We start from the raw sequence: 12496 nt of genomic DNA on the forward strand, positions 1-12496 counted from the left end.
AGCAACTAAATGAAAGAAGGAAAGAGGTTGTGAACCGTTTCTTCAAGTCACGGTTTCAGTAAGTGAGGAGCAAGACAGAAATAGAGGGAATAATAGGAAGAGAGGGGGGGCTGCCAGCACAGAAAAGAAGAGGACATTGTCCCTGTCTTCTCTGGGCAGTAAGGAAGAGACAGAGTCCTTTTCCTTCTCTGCCCATCCCCGAACGTCCACGAAAGCAAGCCGAGCCATATCTGAATGCCTTTGATATTTCTGCGGTCCTGGGACACAGTTTTGAAAAGAAAAAGTAGGGGAACAGAATCTTTTTAATAAAAGAAGTAGGGGCACGCCGTGCCTTTTCCGATCCCGCCCACTTCAACGACTGTAGTCCTTTCCCATGATCAAGTCTGGTGCGTGGGGGGCACGAGGGAGGGGTGTGAGAAACAGGGAGGAGGTACAGACAACAATATTACGGAATATGTGAACTTTGTTTTCTTCCAAAGCTTTCAAATAACTCCTCGTCTCTGTACACATAGAAACATTTTATTTCTTTTTGCACCGCCATAATAAACCGTTATCACGTGACCACTGTCATTTGGTAAGTGAACAAGGTGATGTCGCCTAAATGTGACATTTCAATTCCACCTTCCAAAGCAACAGACTTGTTAGTACATTTTCTGAAGATCATAAAAACTGAGCGCATTTCTAAGTTGTTGTGAATGGGGTTATGTGACATTCTCCTACCCAGAAATTGTTCTTTGACTATTGATGCCTGATTTACAATGCAGCTGGCAATCGTTGCAGTTTTACTCTCATATATTTACTCCTACATTTGGAGCATATTTCTTTTGATATCTGGCTTCACAACCAGTCTGATTCATAAAACTTTTTCTGTACATAATAGTAGCTTGCTTCTGCTTTAGATGTACATTAAACCTATGTGTCAGCCCTAATTTACAACGCAGTTTATATGAGAAGTTGTTTCTTACTCCAGGTTTTGGTGTCTCTTGCTCTCTAATATGCTATATGCAGGAGAAAAAGAGCCTGATGCATGAAAACGTTGCAATCGCGCACCCACAGAGTAACGTTTCAGCATGGGTATAGATTTACAACATTTTGCACTCGCGAACATTTCCTAATGTAAAGAAACAGAGTAGAAGTATTCACAGTTTGTAAACGCACTTTGGTGACCATTTTTGCATTGGAACTTTACCATTGCAGACCTGTGCGCATAAGATTCAGCTCACATAAGTGAAAGGTTGTCCCTCTGTGCACTAGCATATGTTATTGTTTTCCTTCTTTTCCCACCACCCCGTCTAATTGGAAAGCTCCTTCCCCCTCAGGTTTGGGGGTATTTTCTTCTCCACTCCATCATGGAAACAGATTTACTCCAGCCCTTGCTAGGAATAAGTCTTCAGCTATTTCCGGTGCGGGATAGGGTTGGAAAAAACACATTTGTGAGCATTCACTAACTTACCTATCTGAATAGGCCTTAAAATAGTCACTCGTCACACCTTGTCTGGGATTTACTCCCTATATAAGAATGTGAGTATACGGGGAACTATTAGGCAGCAGTAACTGATTTTACAACTATTGGGTTTCCTTTAATGAAAGCCCACCAATTATAAAATCTCCCGCTGGCACTTGTGAACTATTTTAGGTGAGCAGAAGGCCTTTTAAGTCAGTTTGTGATCACAAATCTTTCATCCCTAAGAATGCATACATTTGCTTGGAAATGTGTAAGTTATGTCTACACCTGCAATTAGACACCTCTACAGAAAAAGCGTTGTGAATCCGTCATAAAAAATCAAAGGACTGGATAGTTACAACTCCTGCAAATTTAAAAAAACGTACTCCTACCAAGCAAAATGTACTCCTGCCAACTGATCAGCGTGAGTAGCTCATGCTGATATACACATTTGACCATATAACTTTTCTCAATAGGAATGTATTTTTGCCTGTGGAGAAACCCTTTATCTTACAACCCCGTAACATTTAGGGGAGCGGCTCTTTGGAGCTTCCCACGCCCTTGGTAAGCAATTTTAAGAACAGGAGCATATATAAGGGTGCATCCAAGGTGGAAGACTTCTTCAAAATATTCAGACTACCTACAAATCTGCAAGTTTGCGGGTGATAGATACATTTTGCTAAGCCCCCAACCATATATTTACAATAGTGTAAAATCCACCATACATTTTCATTGTTGGCAGCCTAAATTGTGATTTTAAAATCCACAACTGGAATTTGGACATTGAATTTACAATCATGACTGCAGTTTTATGTGCACTAAATATCCAGTTAGCCAAACAATTATGCGATTCAGGCCTTCTCTCTAACATTTGTTGACCATGCTATTCTGATGTCCTTGTGGCTTTGTCCATGTTGTGTTGGCGTGAGCGCTAACATATTAACTGTAAGAATTTATTTTAGGTAATATCCAACAAGAAATGTGCACAGTGTGCAGTTTTGTTACTGGTCAGTTTAATGATAAATCTGCTAGTTCTATAATACTTACAGTTGTCAAGCAATTTAGAAAGAAATGGCCTATTTAACACCATTGTAACAGTGAGCAAACTCTTCTGCAGATTCCCTAGATTTCATATGTTTTAGTTTTTTTCAGGGTTGTCCAAATAAAAGGAGCAAATATGTATACTTATTTTAACCTTGAGGAATACAGAGCGTGCCGCACAAATTGACTAAGATGGGTAACACGAAGGCCTCCGCTGAATAACTTAAACTCATATTATGTGAAGTTTTGCTCCAGTGCAAAAAGTTAAGTTCAGTTTGCTCCATGCTTAGTACTTTCATAAGGTGTTACCAGGATCAAAAAAGAAAACAACGGATCACATCAATTTAGCACAATTTTTTCTGTTGCCATTCTAGGGAATAGTTCAAACACGTTTCCCCCCAAACAAAAGCTTTTCATTAGCGCAAACAACGGTGGAAAATGTCTTTGTGCTATGTTTTGTTAAATCTACAATGCAATGAAGTTGAGCTAGGTAGTTACAAGATTTGATTGACGGTGCTATCATGCAGCTTTATAACCAATACCAAAATGTTATTATCATTCTTATACATTGATTTGGATTGAAAGCAGGCACGTGTTGCGCCACGTCTGTACTAAAAATATCACACCATGCGACTTCTATATAAGGCCTGTTCGCTATAAGATTTTTAGATCATTTCAAGTTACCAGCAACACTATATTCCAAAGACATGCATTCTTTTAATGCATTCTTAATGCTGTAAGATGGCCAACTGACCACAAGCTCTTCCACATAATTCCACCGCACTTCATACCACATAATTCCACTACACAGATCCACTCCACACAATTCCACACCACACAAGACCACAACTAATACAATACAACCCCGATAAATCCACAACACACGGCATGCATACACTCCATAACACATAGGGAAAACGCATTGCCATTTACAATGCAATAGCTCTAACTCAAACAAATGCAAGACCTGTTTCATTTCCAATGCTTGTTTTAGAAATGAGGCAGTAACTCAAGATCCTTGAGTGCTGCAGCCAAATAAATGATTCACAAAATAATTTCAGGACAGAATTTGTGGTGCAACCAGGGAAGAGCGCCTCAGATATTAATATTCATAAGATAAGATGCGTTTTTGGTAGTACAAGTCAAATGGATGTTGCTCAAGAGGGCAATTGTGCAGGTGGCAGCCGTTAAAATAAAGTTGGTCAAAAGTAACATGTTTTTAGTAGAACAAAAGACAAAGCAGTATGTGTATTCAGTGATAAATTTCAGGGCATTGATTGACTGGATTATCTTTCATGCTTTCAAGATGGAAGGAGCACATCTGCTTGGGGATCTCTTGCAAAATGGATAATGGTTGGTTGCCTGGATTTGAAGGAATGGATATTGATGATACATGTTTCACTTAAACATCGGAAATGCCTGCAGTTCAGTTTGGGAGGAAATATGTGGAGATTCGCTTGTCTCCCTTCTGGACTTTCATTGCCTGTATTAAGCTTCGCAAAAGTGTGTTGTCAAAAGGTGGCATAGTTACTGCTGAAGAAGTAGTGAGATTAACTATTTATCTCGATGGCATTTTGATAATGACTTAGGACATGTCCGGTTTAAATCTGAAAACTCAGATGATGGTGAATCTGTTGGAGTCTTTAGGATTTGTGGTGAACAATAGGAAGTTCAGTTTGCTCAAATGTCAGACATCACAGTTTTTGCATTTTGGGTACACATGGTGGAAGGAATGTTAATATGACCCATACTAAAGTGTTAATGTTAATGAAACGTCTAGAGTGTGCGAATACCCTGGGGTGTCTTGGTGCTGAACTGGAGTGTAATCCCTGTAGGAATGGAAGAGGAAGGGTTAGTTTAAAAACAACCAGGTTTTAAAAAAAATTCTGAAGTTAAAGAGAGAGTGGACCTCTCTCATGTCAACAGGAAGAGTATTCCATAATTTGGCCGCACAGTAGGCCGTACTCCGACCTCCCCAGCTCGCAGTTCGGATCCTTGGTACCAACATTAGTCTAGCATTTGTAGACCTTAACTGTCTGCCTGGGTGATACCATGAGAAGAGGTGTTTCAAAGGCACCTGTCCTATCCCATTCAATGCTTTATAGGCAAGGCACAGTGCCTTAAACTTGAAACGTTGCACCACAGGCATCCAGTGGAGCTTCTGAATCTCTTCTTTGACTGATTGGTACTTGGGTATATTCAATCGGAGCCTGGCTGCAGCATTCTGCACCATCTGAAGTTTCCTCAAATGTTGTCTCTGTAATCCAAGGTATAAGCCGTTACAGTAGTTTAACTTTGACAGCACCAAGGTACTTACAACTGTTTTCCTAAGATCATATGGAATGTAAGGCATAACCTTCTTGAGTTTCTTTAGCAGATAGAATGAAGCTGAAACTATAGCGTTAGTATGTTGGGCATAGGTACATTTATTATCTATCAATACTCCAAGATTTTTGGCCTTCTCTACTGGATTAGGGGTCTGTCCAAATTCGGCCGGCCATCACAATCCGTCCCATTTTGGTTGAAGATTACCGGAGGTCACCACTTCGCTTTTATCCGAATTTAGATTTAGACAGTGTCTTCCCATTCAGAGGCTGATTTCCCTCATGCAGTGCTGAAACTGCAATGCCGGGGATAATGTGTTTTTGTATGCCGCAACTACAATCGGCGTATCGTCGGCATAAGATGTCAAATTAAAACTTAACTGCTGTATTAACGGTTCAAGTTCTGAAACGTAGACATTAAACAAGGAAGGACTTAACGACGAGCCCTGAGGGACCCCGCACGGCAATACGTAGGGAGTTGCCTGATACTGATCAAGGGACACTGTCTGCTTTCTATTCTTCAAGAATGACGTTATTAAAGCAAGGGCATGGTCCTTGACCCTTATATGTTTAAGGCGTTGAAGCAATGTATCCTGGTGCATGGTATCAAAGGCCGCTGACAAATCAAGGAGAAACAGCACAGCGGCACTGCCCTTATCCATCACTGCTCTGATCTCGGTGGCCTTGATAAGAGCTGTCTCAGTGCTATACCCTGGACGAAAGCCAAACTGAGAAGGGTTGTGTAATTAATTATCTTGAATGAACTGAGTGAGTTGGCTATTCATTATTTTCTCAACTATTTTTGCGGGGAAAGGGAGCCTAGCAATAGGGCGATAGTTGCTGGTTATGGAATTTTCCAGATTAGCTTTTTTTAATAATGGAAGGATGACTGCATATTTCCAAACTGCTGGGAAAGTCCCTGATAGAAACATATTGTTAAAAATGTTTATTAAAATAGGGCTTACCTCCCCTGCCATGTTTTTCAAAACTGCCGGGGGGCAAGGGTCTGATGGCGATCCCGATTTAATTTCCTGAATACGTTTTCCCACCAACTTGCTAGATACTTGTGACAAGATCAACAGCTCATTCTTTTGAGTCTCCGTGATGGAAAGCACTTCGACTGCCTTATTGGGGGTAGCAGTGAAGATGTTGTATATGTCATTGAATTTATTCCTGAATGGACATGCAATGTCATCACATAAAGATTGGCTGCTCACTGATGATAAGCTATTGGGTAGGGTTGTAAGCTTCTTCACTACCTGAAATAGCTCTTTTGCAGAATTTTTAGAGGATTCTATCTGTTCGGTGAAAAAGGTCCTTTTTTTCGGTAGGTAGTAGAATTTTAGAGTTGGCTAATGCATGTTTATAGCTCTCTTTTTCCTCTGCCTCATAATACATTCTCCAGCGCCTTTCCAGTCTACGGCATTTTTGTTTCTCCAGTCGCAGAGCTTCCGTGAACCAGGGAGCTGAGGGTTGGTTACGATTACCAGTGTTTTTTTACCATTTGGCACCGTCGCCGTAAAGTCATTGTTCAGCCAGTCTGTGTATTCCTCTACAGCCTGACCCACCTGTTTGCTCAAACTTGGCAGTGTCTGATTTAGCTGGAGTTCAAGCGTATAAGTGTCTATCTTGTTCCATGCTTTAAAATATTTTCCCTGTGCTTTAGCAGCGCTGGCTTCGGGTGTGATTTGGGAGGGGTATTCAAATAGGACTAGGGAGTGGTCTGACCAAATGATAGGAATTATATTTTTTACTATAATTTCAGGAACTGAAGAAAAGATACCATCCAGGGTGTGCCCTGCCTGGTGTGTAGATTTATGTGCCAGCTGAGTGAGCCCCAACATACCTAAAGTTTCAGTAAACATTACTGTATCTTTATCTGACAACAGCTCAAGGTGTATGTTTAAAATCCCCAAAAATTGTAAACCTTTTTGTAGTAAGATAAGGTTCTAAAAGTGAATCTAGATTAGTAAGGAAATTAGTTCTTGACCCCGGAGGGTGATACACAAGTGTGCCGCTAAAGGTATTTTTTAGGTTTGATTCTATGGAGAAATTCAGCCCTTCATAGTGGGGATTAAGCACTGGAGAAAAGGTGGCTCTAAGATGTTCACGGTAAATGACAGCAAGTCCGCCCCCTCGCTTTATGGGTCTATCAAGTCTAAAATGAAGAAAATGTTCAAGGAATAAAAGAAAGTGTTACGTGTTCAACAGGCTTTATTGACCATGATGGTACAAGTTATTGTATTATTTGCTATCCTGTAGTCTGTTTTTCGTAGCATGTTACATTATCAGGCATTGCAATAGCTGAAGATAGAACATTTTAGATAAAGGTCGAAGTGTGCACATATGATCTTTCAGACCTAGAAGAAGAAAGAGCCAGCACTGTGGTTAGAGTATGTAAATCTGTGAAACGACTGGCCAGTTTCACTGTGGTATACCACAAAATTACTGCGGTATACTACGACACATTATAGATCACTAACTTTTGGTGCCTTAACGGACTATTTTACAACGGTAAACGTACACTTTTTTAGTACGTTTATCATTGTTTGCTATTCACCAAGTCATTTCAAAGGTAGTATCATTACGACTGCGGAGTCTTTGCACGTAAAAAATTCGGCCTGTCCTATTTTATTTTTATTTGCGGGGACTCTGCAGTCTCAAAGATACTACTCGTAAAATACCTTTGTGAATTACAAACAATTGTAAACGTACACAGAAATGTACCTTTACCTTTGGTAATCATAACCTATAACTTTAAAACTCCACAATTTGGATTTACTACTAAAAAAGACCTTTTACACCACAGAATCTATATTTCTGACACATTTCATCTATATTTGTGAGCTAATTTCGCAATACGACTCTTTAAACATTACTCTACAACACACCACACCACTCCACTTCATAACACGTCACTTTACTCTGACACGCCACCCTACAACAGTCCAGTCCACTCTGACCTCCATGCCACTCAACTCTACACTATGCTACTCCACTGTGACATGCCATTCCACTCTACGCCACGCCACTCTACTCCACGACACGCCACTCTACTCCACGACACGCCACTCTACTCCACGACACGCCACTCTACTCCACGACACGCCACTCTACTCCACGACACGCCACTCTTCTCCACGACACGCCACTCTTCTCCACGACACGCCACTCTACCCCATGACACGCCACTCTACCCCATGACACGCCACTCTACCCCATGACACGCCACTCTACCCCATGACACGCCACTCTACCCCATGACACGCCACTCTACCCCATGACACGCCACTCTACCCCATGACACGCCACTCTACCCCATGACACGCCACTCTACCCCACGTCACTCTACCCCACGACACTACTCCACGCCACTCTACTCCACGACACGCCACTCTACTCCACGACACGCCTCTCTTCTCCATGACACGCCACTCTTCATGACACGCCACTCTTCTCCACGACACGACAGTCTTCACCACAACAGGCCACTCTTCTCCACGACACGCCACTCTTCTCCACGACACGCCACTCTTCTCCACAACACGCCACTCTTCTCCACGACACGCCACTCTTCTCCACGACACGCCACTCTACTCCACGACACGCCACTCTACTCCACGACACGCCACTCTTCTCCACGACACGCCACTCTTCTCCACGACACGCCACTCTTCTCCACGACACGCCACTCTTCTCCACGACACGCCACTCTTCTCCACGACACGCCACTCTTCTCCACGACACGCCACTCTTCTCCACGACACGCCACTCTTCTCCACGCCACGCCACTCTACTCCACGACACGCCACTCTACTCCACGACACGCCACTCTACTCCACGACACGCCACTCTACTCCATGACACGCCACTCTTCATGACACGCCACTCTACTCCACGACCCACCTCTCCCATCCATGACACGCCACTTCCCTCTACGACACACCACTCCACTCCCCTCCAGGACACGCTACTCCCCTCGACGACAGGCCACTCCACTCTGAACATGCCACTCCATGACTTCCCAGTTAATTCTACACCACTTCACGCTCCTCCACTCTAAGACACTGTACCACACACTGTGATGTATTCCTATAGGTTCTGTATCGATCCCCCTATTCCTGACCCTATTCTGGTTAGCAAACTAACAAGTTAACTAGCAGTCAGCCCATGAGGCAGAAAACCCCCATGATGCAGGAACCGTTATCTGATAAAGCCACACTACGGCACAGGAACGTGTTATCTGATTAGGTCATAACGCTTGCCATCTAATTAGACAAGCGATATTCCTCCAGCCCCTGATAAGGCATACGGAGTTCTCATAACAAATCAAACCTATGACAGACCTGGGAAAAACCCTGCGGCCATTGTTTTGATTTCACCGAGAACTTCAGCAAAAGAATGTGCTAACGACCTGGTCGTATGACATCCTTATTGACGTATCTATGTCCATCCTTACGTCAATCTCGGCACCTTAAAGGTATAAATATTACCGATATTGCCCTATGCAAACACACGCGGTGGTGACGAGGACGGAGCAGCCAGACTTGCCGAAGCCCAGAGCAGAGCAGACCCCGCTGGCGCAGCCCCGCCTTCTTGACGCGCTGAAATCAAGCAGCTGCCTATTTCTCCTGCCGAGAAATCCAGCTCCGGCGTTTCCGGGTAGCCCTCGCAGGCAGCCTGGAATATCGAGACCCGAGACGAGAGATACCATCACTCATTCATCCTAACTTCCAGGTACAGAACTGAATAACCCCTCGCAGAGAATTCTTTAGTCAGTCACTTGGCAAAAACAAACTTAACTTAAACTGTAACTTTCTATTCCCGCCCACGTATTAGGCTTAGGTCAGGTACACTCGGTAGGCGTATTTAGAAACACCAGTTGAGTACGTTTAGTCAAATGTATATGTGTATGTAATATATTTTATTCATTTTAAAACCTTCATATGGCTTAGAAACCATATCAATGTTTTTACAGTATTATTTTATACTTCTGCTTTTAATGTATGCACTTTACTTAACTATAAGTATTGCAATAATATCGATCCATTTCTCTTGTACGAGAAAAGAGACTGATCAATAAATAACATCTTTTATTGAACACGCCCGTCTCTTCCTTTTCTCTACACTCTGATGAGACTAAGAATGCACGTACTGACTGAGTAAAATAAATTGCCTTTTGTTCACACGACTCTCGAGATACACTCTTGATTAGGGGAGAGCAAAGTTGTCATGTTCTATGGTTGTCAGAAACTAAATCCCTTCTTGTCTAATCAGGGAAGTTAATTCCTTCCTGAACATTCGAGAAAGTTTCTAGTGAACTCTGAGCTAGCTGGCAAACCCAAAACTTTAAGTCTAATATCGACAGTAGTAGACCTAGTTAACGTCTGGTCTAGGCCTATACTATTGAAGGTATTATTCCAATGCGCAGAGCCTATTGGGATAATAGGAACTACACTACAACACGACTCCGTGCTTGCCACTCTACCACATATCACTACACAAGACTCCACTGTACGACACACTGCTCCACTTTACAACATGCCGCTCCACTTTACAACATGCCGCTCCACTCTACCACATGCCACTCCACTCTGCCACTCCACTCTACCCCACTCCACTCCACCTCACTCTACTCCACCCTATTCCACCCTATTCCACTGTTCGCCACTGTACTGTACGCCACTCCACGGCACTACACTATATGCTATACTACTCTATAACACTTGACACTATGCCACTCGACTCTACGTCATTCCATTGTACTCCACTCTACTCTACGCCACTTCACACAGCTGTCCACTCCACGCCACTGTCCACTCTATGCCCTTCACACTCCACCATGCCACTCTACACTTTTCCAATCCCCTCTATGCCACTCCACTGTTCGCCATTCCCCTCTACATCACTCCGCTTTATGCCACTCCCGCCACTCCATTCTACGCCAATCCACTCTATTCAACTCTACGTTATTCTACACTACTCCACTCTATGCAATTCCACTCCACTCTAAGCATTTCCACTCCACTCTAAGCTATTCCACTCTATGCCACTTGACTACACCGCTCTACGCCACTCCACTTTATGGTATTCCTTTCTATGCCACTTCACTCTACGCTATTCTCCTGTATACCACGCCACTCTGATGTACACCACTCCCACCGTATGCCACTCACTTTACTCCACTGCACTCTACCCCACTCCACTCTATTCCACTCTGCCACTCCAGTCTTACCCCACTCTGCTTTACGCTATTCCACTTTACACTATTCCACTCTACTGTACGCCATTCCACACTACACCCCTACACTCCACGCCACTCTGCTCTACACCACACTACTGTACATCACTGCACTCTATGCCACTCTGCGTCTCTCCCCTCTATACCACTCTGCGCCTCTCCCCTCTATACCACTCTGCGCCTCTCCACTCTATACCACTCTGCGCCTCTCCACTCGATTCCTCTCCAGTCTCTGCCACTCCATGCCATGCCACTATATGATATTTGACTCTACACCACTGCACTCTACATTAGTCCAATGTATGCTCCTCCACTCTGTGACTGTACTGTATGCCACTCCATTGTATGACACTCCAGTCTACGGCACTCCACTCTATGCTATTCTACTCCGCCACTGAACTGTACTCCACTCAACGGCACTCCATTCTGCGCCACTCTACGGAACTCCAATCTACGCCGTTCTATCTACGCCACTTGATTTTACGCCACTCTGCTATGCACCACTCTACTCTGCTCCACTGCACACCACTCTACACCGTTGTATTACACTCCACTCCACTGTATGCCACTTCACTCTGTACCACTCCATTCTACGCTACTTTAGTCTATTTCACTCTATGCTGCTTCACTCCGCTCCACTCTGCTCCACTACATGTCGCTCCATGCAACTCCACTATATGCCACTCCACTCTACAACACTACACTGTACAACACTGTCTTCCACTGTACTCTAGAACACTCTGCTTAATAACACTCCATTCGACGACCCTCCACTCTACAGTTGGAAACACTTTTTTAATGAAAAAATAAAAACCATTCATATTCAATGAGAAAAAAAACAAAGGTTAAAACGTAGTTACAGTTAGGAAACCTTTATTTATTATTACTATACAATCTAAACTTAAAGTACAAATACTAAAGTTATAGTTATACTGTAAATTCATAATTTACGCACCACCTTTAAAATTAGACACCATATTGTCAAATTGCTAGCCAGAGTATATTACCCATGGCACCTTCACGATGCACTGACTATATTTTTTCATATTACATCAATTATACTATGCAAAATCATAGCATTTTGTAACTACGTCTCAAATGACATCACTTGTGAGAACACTGCATGGCAGAGTGCTGAGTTATAGTTAATGTACTCTGGCTAGCGAGTTGACGGCAATGTGTACCAAGGTGCGCGAGTTCTGCTAATTTGAAGGTGGTACATTCATTATAAATATAAGATATAACTATAGCTTTTCGAATTTTTCATGTTTTTGTAGTTTGTTTGGTTTGTATAAAAAGAATAAACAAAGATTTCCTAACTATAACTAAGTTTTAATTTTAAGCTCCCCAAACACATATTTATTGGTGGTTTCAGTCACTCTTTTCTTCTATTGGTCTGTTGCGTTATTCACATTTTTCTTCTGGCCACTACAGCATGAGGCAAGG

General features: G+C 42.9%; 1 protein-coding gene across 12 annotated transcripts in view; it reads left to right on the forward strand.

Annotated features, from left to right (window-relative positions):
• Positions 1-12496, forward strand: part of WDPCP (WD repeat containing planar cell polarity effector) — a 2510630-nt gene that overhangs the window by 81047 nt on the left and 2417087 nt on the right. The window lies entirely within an intron of this gene.

Source organism: Lissotriton helveticus, chromosome 6 (genome assembly GCF_964261635.1).
Source record: "Lissotriton helveticus chromosome 6, aLisHel1.1, whole genome shotgun sequence".
Classification (NCBI taxonomy): Eukaryota; Metazoa; Chordata; class Amphibia; order Caudata; family Salamandridae; genus Lissotriton; species Lissotriton helveticus.